This window comes from Sus scrofa, chromosome 4 (assembly GCF_054392235.1).
Source record: "Sus scrofa isolate SSC_HxYL_T2T_F1_AM1 chromosome 4, Sscrofa_HxYL_maternal_Yorkshire_Landrace_v2.0, whole genome shotgun sequence".
In the NCBI taxonomy this organism is placed as follows: domain Eukaryota; kingdom Metazoa; phylum Chordata; class Mammalia; order Artiodactyla; family Suidae; genus Sus; species Sus scrofa.
The window spans coordinates 110739076-110751987 of NC_139386.1; positions in this window are offsets into that span (position 1 = coordinate 110739076).

A 12912-nucleotide genomic window follows, 5' to 3' on the forward strand; every position below is an offset into this window, starting at 1 on the left:
ACACAAACAGCATAAAGTTGTGTTGTGCATCTGCATACAAAAAGAATAAAACTTGACTACTTTTCCACACTATATAAAAAAATCAACTCAAAATTGATTAAAGACTTAAACATAAGGCCTGAAACCATAAAACTCCTAGAAGAAAATATAGGCAGTATGCTCTTTAACATCAATTTTAGCAATATTTTTAATGTCTCCCCAGACAAGGGAAACAAAAACACATGAAAAATAAAAAATACATCAAATTAAAAAACTTTAGTACAGTGAAGGTAATTATTAACTAAAAAAAGGAAATATACTGAATGAGAGAAGATATTTGCTAGGATATACCCAATAATGGCTTAATGTCAAACATACACAAAGTACTCGTGAAACACAATATCAAAAAGAAATCTGATTAAAAAGTGGGCAGAGGACCTGAATAGTCATTTTTTTCCAAAGAAGACATACAGATGGCCAAGAGACACATGAAAAGATGCACAATATCACTACTCATTAGGGAAATGCAAATGAAAACCACAATGAGATAGCTCACATCTGCTAGAATGGCTATTACCAAAAGGCAAGACATAGCAAGTGTCAGAGAGGATGTGAAGAAAAGGAAACACTTGTGCATTGTTGGCAGGATTATAAATTGGTGGAACCACTATGGAAAACAGTATAGAGATTTCTCAAGAAATTAAAAACCAAACTGCCATGTGATATAAAAATTTTACTTCTTGGTATTTTTCTGAATAAAACAAAAACACTAATTTGAAAAGACATTATCCCAATGTTCACTGCAGCATTATTTATAAGAGGGGAGGTATAGAAACACCCTAAGTGTCCATGAACAGAGGAATGGATAAAGATAATATGGTGTTTGTGTATATGTATCTATATATAGATATAGGCCAACAATTATAGGCCAGTACACACATGCACACACACAAGGGAATATTACTCAGCCATAAAAAATTAATTTTTGCAATACGTGACAACATGGAAGAATCCAAAAGGTCTTCACTAAGTGAAATAAATCAAACAGGGAAAGACAAATACTGTATGATCTCACTTATATGTGAAATCTAAAAAATAAACAAGTCATCAAAATGAAACAAAAGCAGACTCAGAGATAGTGAAAACAAGTAATTCCCAAAGGGGAGAGGACAGGGGTGGTGGGCAAAATAGGTGAGGGGAATCGAAATGTACAAACCTTGGTTATAAAATAAATAAGTCATGGGGATGTAATATACAGCATGAGGAAGATAATCAATAATGCCATGATGACTTTACATGGGGACAGATAGTTACCAGACATTTCATTGTAATCATTTCATGATATATACTAATGTCAAATCACTATATAATACATTTAAAACTAAAAAATGTATGTCAACCTTTTTCTTTTTTTTTTTTTTTTTTTTTTTGTCTTTTGTCTTTTTTTTGTTGTTGTTGTTGTTGTTGCTATTTCTTGGGCCGCTTCCGCGGCATATGGAGATTCCCAGGCCAGGGGTTGAATCGGAGCTGTAGCCACTGGCCTACGCCAGAGCCACAGCAACGCGGGATCCGAGCCGCGTCTGCAACCTACACCACAGCTCACAGCAACGCCGGATCGTTAACCCACTGAGCAAGGGCAGGGACTGAACGCGCAACCTCATGGTTCCTAGTCGGATTCGTTATTTTTTTTTTAACCTTTTTCAATTAAAAAAAGCACAGAATAAAATTTAAACACCCAATTTTTCCTATTATTATTTAAATTTCTTAAAAAGATAATTGAATGTTTAAAGGAAGATAATAATATTGTAAAATTCTTAACATAGGAAGAAGTAAATTATATGACAACAACAGCACAAAAGCTAAGAGGGTCATAATGGGAGTGTACTTTTATAAGCTTCTTATATTTTCTGTAAAATGATATAACGTCACCTAAAGATAGACTAAGATTAAATTAAAAACTAATAAAGATATAATCCTTAAAGCAACTAATAACACAACAAAGATTTATAGCTAATAAATGAAGAAGATAGATAAAATGAAATTCTACACATGCTCAGAGAAAAGAGGAAAAGATAACAACAACAACAAAAAAGAAAGGATAGGACAAATAGAAAACAAAGAGCAAGATGGTAATTTTAAATCCAACCATTTCAATAATAATATTAATTTAAATAATCTTTGGCAGGTAGAATCTCAAAAAGCCCTCCAAGATTCCTGGTTCCCAATATGTACACACTGTATAATTCTTTCTCCTTGATTGTGGCTAGGCCCCTTTAAAAGATGATTTAGAAGTCAGAAACCAAAAAAAAAAAAAAAAAAAAAAAAAAAAAAAAAAAAAAAAATTAGAGAGAGTCAAAGCTGCAGCAGATGCTCTCCTGCTGATCTTGAAGGTTCAATCTACCATATTCAGGAAAGGGCCACATGACAAGGACCTGAGAGTGGCCCCTGACCTAAAGCAAGAAAAAAAAAGAAAAAAAAAAACTTCAATCATACATCTGCTAGGAACTGCATTATGCCAACAATATGAGGGAACTTATCCCATAAAATTTCCTGATGAGAATGCAGTCTGCTGGCACTTAATGTCAGCCTTGTGAGACTCTGGGAAGAGAACCCAGTTAGTATTCACCCATGGAATTATAAATTTGTGTTGATTATAAACTTGTGTTGTTTTAAATTGTTAAGTTTGTGGAAATTTTTTACTGAGCAAACTAATACATGTTAAAAAATACCAATTAAAAGGTAGAAACTGTCAGAGTGAAGTGAAAAAGACTAAATTACATGCTGCTTGTAACAAACCTACTTTAAACATGGAGACACAATCAGGTTAAAAGTTAAAAGGATGCAAAACAATACACCATACTAACATTAATCAAAAGGAAGCTGCAATAACATATTAACATAAAACAAAATAGATTTCAAAGAATACTACAAGGCTTAAAGAGGATCATTTCAAAATGATAAAGGAATCAATTCATTAAGAGGACATAGCAATACTGTTTATGTACCTAATAACAAAGTTTCATAGTACATGAGTCAAGCACTAATAGAACGTCAAGAAGAAACTGACAAATCCAAAATTGTAATTGGAAATTTGTTGTGTTTTTTAAATTTTACTGGGGTGGAGTTGATTTACAATGTTGTATTAGTTTCAGGTGTACAGAAAAGTTAGTTACACATATACATATATCCATTCTTTTTTTCACATATAAGATTTTATAGAACATTGAGTAGGCTTCCCCGTGCTATACAGTAGGTATTTGTTCATTTTCAGTTTTATATATGGTAGTGTTTATGTGTTAATCTCACCCTCCAATTTATCCCTCCTCCAACAGTATCCCTTTTGGTAACTATAGTTTCATTTCAAAATCTGTGAGTTTGTTTCTGTTTTATAAATGTTATTTTGTATCATTTTGATTAGCTTCTAAGTGATTAAATATCACTTATACTGCTATAATGTGATGTTTGTATTTCTAATGACTTACTTCACTTATTAGGATAATCCCTATAGGATAATGGCATTTGTTCATTCTTTTGTAGGGCTGAGTAATATTCCACTCTATATAAGTACCACGCCTTCTTTATCCATTCCTCTGTCAATGGACATTTAGTGTGCGTCCATGTCTTGCCTATTCTAAATAGTGCTGCAGTGAACATTAAGGTGCATGTATCTTTTTGAATTATGTTTTTCTCCAGATATATACCCAGGAGTTGGTATATATAGAATTGCTGGATCATGGTAGTTCTATATTTAGTTTTTAAAGGAAACTCCAGACTATTTTCTGTAGTGATTGTGCCAATTTACATTCCACCATCATTGTAGGAATGTTCCCTTTTCCTTACACCCTCTCAAACATTTACTGTTGGTAGACTTTTTGATGATAGCCATTCAGACTGGTGTGAGGTGACACCTTATGGTAGTTTTGATTTGCTTTTCTCTAATGATTAGTGATGTTAAGGATATTTTTATGTGATTTTTGGCCATCTGTCTGTCTTCTACCAATTTTTTGATTGAGCTGTTTGTTTTTTTATATAAAGCTGCATGAGATGTTTGTACATCTTAGAGATTAATCCCTTGTTGGTCACATCATTTGAAAATATTTTCTCCCATTCTGCAGGTTGTCTTTTTTTAATTGTTGCCTTGGCTGTGCAGAAGCTTTTAAGTTTAATTAGGTCCCATTTGTTTATTTTGTTTTTATTTTCTTTACTCTAGGAGGTGGATCAAAAAAGATATTGCTATGATTTATGTCAGAGATTGTTCTGTTTTCCTCTAGGAGTTTTATAGTATCCTGCCTTACAGTTAGGTCTTTAACACATTTTGGGTTTATTTTTATGCATGATGTTAAAGAATATTCTAATTTTATTCTTATACAAGTAGCTGTCCAGTTTTCCCATAACCACTTATTGAAGAGACTATCTTTGTCCATTGTATATTCTTGTGTACTTTTCCACAGATTAGTTGGATCATAGACACATAGGTTTATCTCTGGGCTTTCTATCCTGTTCCATCGATCTATATATCTGTTTTTATCCCACTATCATACTGTTTTGATGACTATAGATTTGTATTAGAGTCTGAGGTCAGGGAGCCTAATTCTTCCAGTTCAATTTTTCTTTTTCAAGATAGCTTTGGCTATTCAAGGTCTTTGGTGCTTGCATACAAAATTAAAATTTTTTTGTTCTAGTTCTGTGAAAAATGCCATTGGTAACTTGATAGGGATTGCACTGAATCTGCAGATTGCCTTGGGTAGTATAGACATTTTGACAATATTGATTCTTCCAATCCAAGAGCATGGTATATCTTTCCATCTGTTTGTGTCATCTTTGGTTTCTTTTATCAGCATTTTGTAGTGTTCAGAGTACCTGTTTAGATAGGTTTCTTCCTAGGTATTTTATTCTTCTTGATGAAATGGTAAATGGGATTGTTTCCTTAATTTCTCTTTCTGATCATAAGCGACTACTGTAAGCAACCATATTGAAAAATAAGATTCATCTTCTACATGAAGCCCTTCATTATAGACAGAAAAAGGTGGCTGTTTTATCCAATGCAACTACACATGGACTGTTCTCTAGGATAGATCATATGTTAGGCCACAAAACAAGTCAATTAATTTAAGAAGACAGAAATCATATGAAGCACCTTTTCCAACCAAAATAGTATGAAACTAGAAATCAGTTTACAAATTGAAAACTGTAAAATTCACAAATATGTGGAGATTAAACAATATGCTACTGAATAACCAATTGGTCAAAAAGAAGTCAAAAGAGAAAAATTACACTGAGACAAATGGAAATGGAAATACAGCATACCAATGTGATGCAGCAAAAGCAGTTCTGAGGGAATTTCATAGTAATAAATTTTTATGTTAAGAAACAAGAAAGATAGCAAATAAGCAACATAACTTTACACCATAAGGAACTAGAAAAAGAGGAACACACTAATCCCAAAGTTAGTAAAAGTAAGTAAATAACAAAGATTAGAGCAGAAATAAATTAAGAGCAAAAACAGTAGAAAAGTAAGACAAAACTAAAAGCTCAATTTTGAAAAAATAAACAAAATTGTCAAACCCTTAACTAGACTGACCAAGAAAAAAGGAAGTTTCAAATAAATAAAATCAGAAGAGATATTACAACCGATATCACAGAAATACAAAAGAATATAAGAGATTACTATGAACAATTATAGGCCAAAAAATCAGATATGCTAGAAAAAGTGGGAAATTCCTAGAAATAGGTAACATAATAACACTAAATCATGATAAAAATAGAAAATCTGGGAGTTCCCATCTTGGCTCCGCAGTTAATGAATCTGACTGGCATCCATGAGGACACAGGTTAAATCCCTGGCCTTGCTAAGAGGGTTAAGGATCCAGCATTGCCACGATCTGTGGTATAAGTCACAGACATGGCTCAGATTCTGCATTGCTATGGCTGTGTCATAGGCCAGCAGCAACAGCTCTGATTTGACCCCCTAGCCTGGGAACCTCCATATGCTGCAAGTGCAGCCCTATAAAGAAAAAGAAAATCTGAAGAGACCAATTACTAGTAAGGAGGTTGAATCAATAATCAAAAATGTTCCAGCAAACAAAAGTGCAGGATGTACAATAAAGAAAAAATAGTCTCTTCAATAAATAGTGTTTGGTAAGCAAGACAACTACATGCAAAAGAATGAAACTAGACCATCATCTTATACCATACACAAAAATTAACTCAAAATGGATTAAAGACTTGGATGTAAGACCTGAATCCATAAAAGTCCTAGAAAAAAAAAAAAACAGGTAGTATACTCTTTCAAATTGGTCTTAGTAATATCTTTCTGGATATGTCTCCTCAGGCAAGAAAAACAAACAAACAAAAATAAACAAATGGAACTACATCAAACTAAAAGCTTCTTTCACAGCAAAGGAAACTATCAACAAAACTAAAAGACAACCTACCAAGTGGGAGGAGATATTTGCAAATCATGTATCTGATAAGGAGTTAATATCCAAAAAACATAAAGAACTCCTACAACTCAACATCAAAAAACCAAACAATCCAATTTTAAAATGGCCAAAGAGGAGTTCCCGTCGTGGCGCAGTGGTTAACGAATCCGACTAGGAACCATGAGGTTGCGGGTTCGGTCCCTGCCCTTGCTCAGTGGGTTAAAGATCTGGCGTTGCCGTGAGCTGTGGTGTAGGTTGCAGATGCGGCTTGGATCTCGCGTTGCTGTGGCTCTGGCGTAGGCCGGTGGCTACAGCTCCAATTCAACCCCTAGCCTGGGAATCTCCATATGCCGCGGAAGCGGCCCAAGAAATAGCAACAACAACAACAAAAGACAAAAGACAAAAAAAAATTAAAAAATAAATAAATAAATAAAATGGCCAAAGAAATTGAATAGACATTTTTACTAAGAAGACATACAGATGGACAACAGGCACAGGAAAAAATGCTCAGCATCACTAATCAATAGGGAAATACAAATCAAAACCACAATGAGATATCACCTCATACACATCAGAATGGCTACTATCAAAAAGACAAGAAATAGAAAGTATAGAAGAGTATGTAGAGAAAGGAAATTCTCATACACTGTTTGGGATAAAGGTAAATTGGTGCAGCCACTATGGAAAACAATACAGAGATTCCTCAAAAAATTAAGTATAAAACTATGTGATCCATTTATTTCACTTCTGGGTATTTATCTTAAGCATATGAAAATACTAATTCAAAAATATATATGCATCCCTGTGTTCATGGCAGCATTATTTACAATAGCCAAGACATGGAAACAACCTAAGTGCACATCAATGGATAAATGAATAAAGAAAATGTGATGTATATATACACAATGGAATACTAATCAGTCATAAAAAGATGAAATCTTACCATTCGCAACAACATAGACGTACCTTGAGGATATTATGCTAAGTGAAGACAAATAACACGATTTCAATCATATGTGGAATATTTTAAAATCAAAATAAACAAAACAAACACATAGGTACAGAGAACAGATTGGTGGCTACCAGAGGTGAAAGAGGGTTAAAGTGAGAGCAAAAGGGTAAGGGGGGTCAACTGTATGGTGATAGGTAGAAACTAAACTTTTGGTGGTGGGTACAGTGTAGTATATTCTAAAGTGAATTATAATGTTGTACACAAAACGATGTCATAAACCAATGTTACCTCAATAAAAATAATTATTCTGTGTGAAAAAGGCAGACCAAATAAAGTAGTTGGCATATGATTCTGCTTATATAAAATTCTAGAAAATATGAATCATCATTAGAGAGCAAAAGCCAATTAGTAATTGGATGGGGATGAGGAAAAGCAAGGAAGAGAAAGAGAGAGGGACTATGAAGGGGCAGAGGACATTTTTAGATGTGATGAATATGTTCATTATCTCAATTGTGATGATTTCATAGGATGTATAAATATGACAAATCTATCAAGTTGTACTTTTAAATATATGCACTGTTGTGGTTTGAATTGCGTACCCCCAAAATTCACATGTGAAGTCTCAGCCCCCATTAACTCAGAATATGACTTTATTTGGGATATTGAGGTATTCCAAATGAAATTAGTTAAGATAAGGTTATACTAGAGTATGTTAAGCCCCTGAACAAAATGATTGGTGTCCTATGAAAAGGGGAAATTTGGATGCACATATGAGCAGAGAGAATGCCATGTGAAGATTGGAGATATGTTGTCACAAGGCAAGGAACTACCAGAATCTAGCAGGCCTAAACAGATCCTTTCCCAGCACCTTTAGAGTAGCCTGACCCTATCCTACTAATACCCTATCTTGGACTTCTTAGCCTCTAGAACTATGAGACAATAAATTTTTGAGGTTTAAGCCATTAGGTTTTTGGTACTTTTTAATAACAGCCCTAAGACACTAATACATGCAGTTTATTGTATGTAAATCATACCCCAAGAAAGCTGTTTTTGAAAATTCGGTAGATAGAAATGATTTGTTCCTACTTCTCTGCATTCATGTCATACCATTCTTTCACTCTACCTCTTACTCACTATGTTCCTTTGAACATTTTAAACTTTTCCTGTAGCAGGGTTTTTTCATTTGATGTTTGCTAATTGTGAAGAGCTCTTTCACCAGATCTCTAAATGGTTTACTCATTATCTCAACTGAAAAATTACTTCCTCAAAAAAGCCTTCCTTGACCACCAAATCTAATATATCACACTGCCCCTATCATCATCTGTTACCCCATTATCTCACACATTCTTCATAGCACTTATAACTTTCTGATACTATATTATTTGTTTACATGTTTTTCAATGTGTCTTCCTTCCCAAGTTGAATGTAAGCACCATAAATGGAGGGGTTTATCTTTTCTTGGTGATCACCATCCTCAGAGTTCAAATATAAAGAGAGAGAGAGAGAGAGAATGAATAAATAAGTGAACATATAGATGTTAATCCCCGGGTGTATAATTCAATACATAGGGAGGTTATTAATGGCCCCAGTGTTCTATAGTTAGTTACAAGCAAAGCCAGGCTAAAATCCAAGCTTTCTAAGATCCTTCTCATTACATTAAAATTTTAACTAATTTTCAAAGGGAAAAAAAGCCACTCATAATCTTCAATTAGCTAAACAGAGAAGTGGCACTGGAATACAGGTCAGATTTACTAATACTTTCCCATCCTCAAGGAGTGGTTACTTTTCTAGCTTGAAGGATGCTCTAGTTCTACAAAATTCTAAAATCCTATGCGATCGATAATTTTTAAACATCAGATTATTAATTTGAAGTCTGCGTTATCTCTAAGAATAAAATTACAATAGTCTGCATTTTGAAACAAAATGTTTATTAAACTCCTTTCAATGCTCTTTGCTTAAACAATACAGATAATTGATAGCAAGTAGAGCTGACCTAATGTGCATATTGATCATTTTATTATCCCAAAACCCTGAAGTGGAAAGAAAATTTTGATTTAATATGTATAAGAATTATCAATTTGCTTCTCCCTTTTGGTAACTGGTTAAAGCCCCTAATATGCCAGATTTATATGAATTTATGCAAACTTGTCCCATCCATTTCAAAACATGTTAAAAATGAAGGTCATGTATAAATGTTAATAGGAATTGCTAATGTTTTCTGTAATAAAATTTGTAGTGTTATAAAATCAGATCAGTATCAAGTTTTCTTTCCAATATATCAAAACTTATTTTTCTAGCCCTTAGTATAATATCTTTCACCCTATTTTTGTTATTTATATAACCTCTTGGTAATTAGATATTATTTCTCTGGCTGAATAGTATTAACTGTACTCACAATAACACGTGTAACCATTTCTCAACATCTTATCAACAACATGTAATTAATTTCACCAAAAAGTACTTTAACTTTTCTTATCTTTGTTTAGTTGACTTTTTACTTTAAAAGAGGTTCACAGAATTTATATGTAAAAAATCAATAAAATATTGTTAGCAAATTAATCTGTGGTAACTAAGGAATAATAAACTAATAATGTAGTTAACTTACTTCATTACATATGTGTAAGAAAAAAATTGAAGTGAAAGAAGCTAGATACAAAGGATCACATATGGTATGATCCCGCTTATTTGAAATATACAGAATAGGTAAATTCATAGAGTCAGAAAGTATACTGGTGGTCACCAGGGGCTGGCAGAGTGGGAAGTGGAGAATAACAGTTAGTGGGTAAAGTGTACCCTTTTGGGGTGATGAAATTATTTAGAACTAGATTAAAATAGTGCTTGTACAACACTGTATATGTATTAAATGCCACAGAAATGCTGATTTTTTAATGTTTATTTTTATTATGTAAATTTCACATAATTACTGAAAAAGACAAATGGCACCCTGATGTAAAAATATTAACAATGTATTGTGGTGTTTAAAATATATGTAGATGTATACTGTATGTCAAGAATAGAACAAAGGACAGAAATGGGGAAAGGAAATATATTTCTATAAGGTTTTATTCCATATATAAAGTGCTATAACATTATTAGAAGGTAAACTATGATAAGATATATATTGAAAATCCTAGAGCATCCACCAGAAATAACAGTATAGCTAAAAAGCTAATAGTTCAAAAGAATGAGAAGACACAGAATGGGAGAAAATATTTACAAAAGACGTATCACATAAGCCATTGTTACGTGAAATATTCAAAGAATATTGAAACTTGACAATAAGAAAACTAACAACCTGATTTAAAAATGGACAAAAGACCTGAACAGACGTCTCACCAAAGAAGGCATACAGATGGCATGTCAGCATATGAAAAGATGTTCTACATTATATGTCATACAGGAATTGCAAATTAAAAAACAAGATACCACTATACACCTATTGGAATGGCCAAAATTCAAATCACTGACAATACCAAATTCTGGCAAGAATGTAGAGCAACAAGAACTCTCATTAAATCCTAGTAGGAATGCAAAATGATACAGCCACTTTAGAAGACAGATTAGCAGTTTATTGCAAAACTAAACAACTCTTTTAATAAGATTCAGTAATCATGCTCATTGGTATTTAACCAAAGGAGTTAAAAGCTTTTATACATACAGAAAATTCCACATGGATGTTTAGAGCAGCTTAATCCATGACTGCCAAAACTTGGAAGCAAACAAGATGTCCTTCAAGAGGTGAAAGGATAAACAAATTGTGATACATTCAAACAATGCACAATTAGTCAGCACGGGAAAGAAACGATCTACCAAGTCATGGAAAGTTATGTAGGGACCTTAAATGCATATTATTAAGTGAAAGAAGGAAATCTGAAAAAGCTACATACTGTTTGATTCCAACTACATGACATTCTGGAAAAGACAAAACTATAGAGGCATTAAAAAGATCAGCGGGTTATCAGGGGTTGGGGGTGGGAGGGATGAATGAGAAAATTGCAGAGTATTTTTAGTTTGGGATAATATTCTGCATGATACTATAATGGTTAGTACATGTCATTATACATTTGTTAAAATCCATAAAATGTACAACACCAAGAGTAAACCTTAATGTAAACTATAAACTTTGGATGATAATAATTTATTCCTAAAGGTTCATCAATTGTAACAAATGTACCATTCTGGTGGAGGATGTTAATTGAGGGGGAGATTTTGCATGTGTGGGGCCATGTGTATATAGGAAATATCTGTATTTTCTATTCAGTTTTGCTGTGAACCTAAAACTATTCTAAAAAATAAATTCTGTGCCCATCAATAAATAATTGGATTAAGACTTTATACACACACATAATATTATTCAACTATAAAAAAGAATGAAATATTGCCATTTGTAGCAACATGGGTGAACATACAGAATATTATACTTGGTGAAGAAAGTCAAAGGCAAAATGTGATATGTGGAATCTAAAAATAATACAAATGAATCTATACACAAAATAGAAACAGTGTCACAGACATAGATAACAAACTGATAGTTATCAAAAGGAAGACAGAGATGAGGGATGGACAAATTAGCTGTATGGGATTAACAAATACAAACTATTATATATAAAATAGATAAGTGGCAAGGATTTACAATATAGCACAGGGGATTATATCCAATAGCTTGTAATAACCAACCCTTAATGAAATATAACCCACAAAAAACCCTGAATCACTAGGCTGTACACCTATAACTAACCTAATATTGTAAATCAACTATACTTCAATATTGTAAATCAACTGTACTTCAATTCATTGAGCAATGAATATTCTATGAATAAGAAGGAACATTTTACAATGATAAAGGGGTGAATTAATCAAGAAAAAAAATCCTAAATGTGTAAGCACCTAAAAACAAACTTCAAAGTATATAAAACATTGATAGAATTAAAATAAATAAATGAGAAAATAGTTTCAAATGATGCAACTGACAAGGGCTTAATCGCTAACATATACAAACAACTTCTACAACTCAATAGCAAAAAAGCCAACAACCCAATTGAAAAATGGGCAAAAGACCTGAATAGTCATTTCTCCAAAGAAGATACACAGATGGTGAACAAGCACATGAAAAAATGCTCAACATCACTGATTAGAGAAATGCAAATCAAAACTACCACAAGACACCACCTCACACCAGTCAGAACGGCCATCATTAATAAGTCCACAAATAACAAATGCTTGAGGGGGTGTGGAGAAAAGGGAACCCTCCTGCACTGTTGATGGCAGTGTAAGCTGGTACAACCACTATGGAGAACGGTATGGAGGTACCTTAGAAAACTATACACAAACCCAGCAATCCCACTCTTGGGCATATATCCAGACAAAACTTTCCTTGAAAAAGACACATGCACCCATATGTTCATTGCAGCACTATTTACAATAGCCAAGACATGGAAACAACCCAAATGTCCATCAGCAGATGATTGGATTCGGAAGATGTGGTATATATTACACAAGAGAATACTACTGAGCCATAAAAACGAACAAAATAATGCCATTTGCAACAACATGGATGGA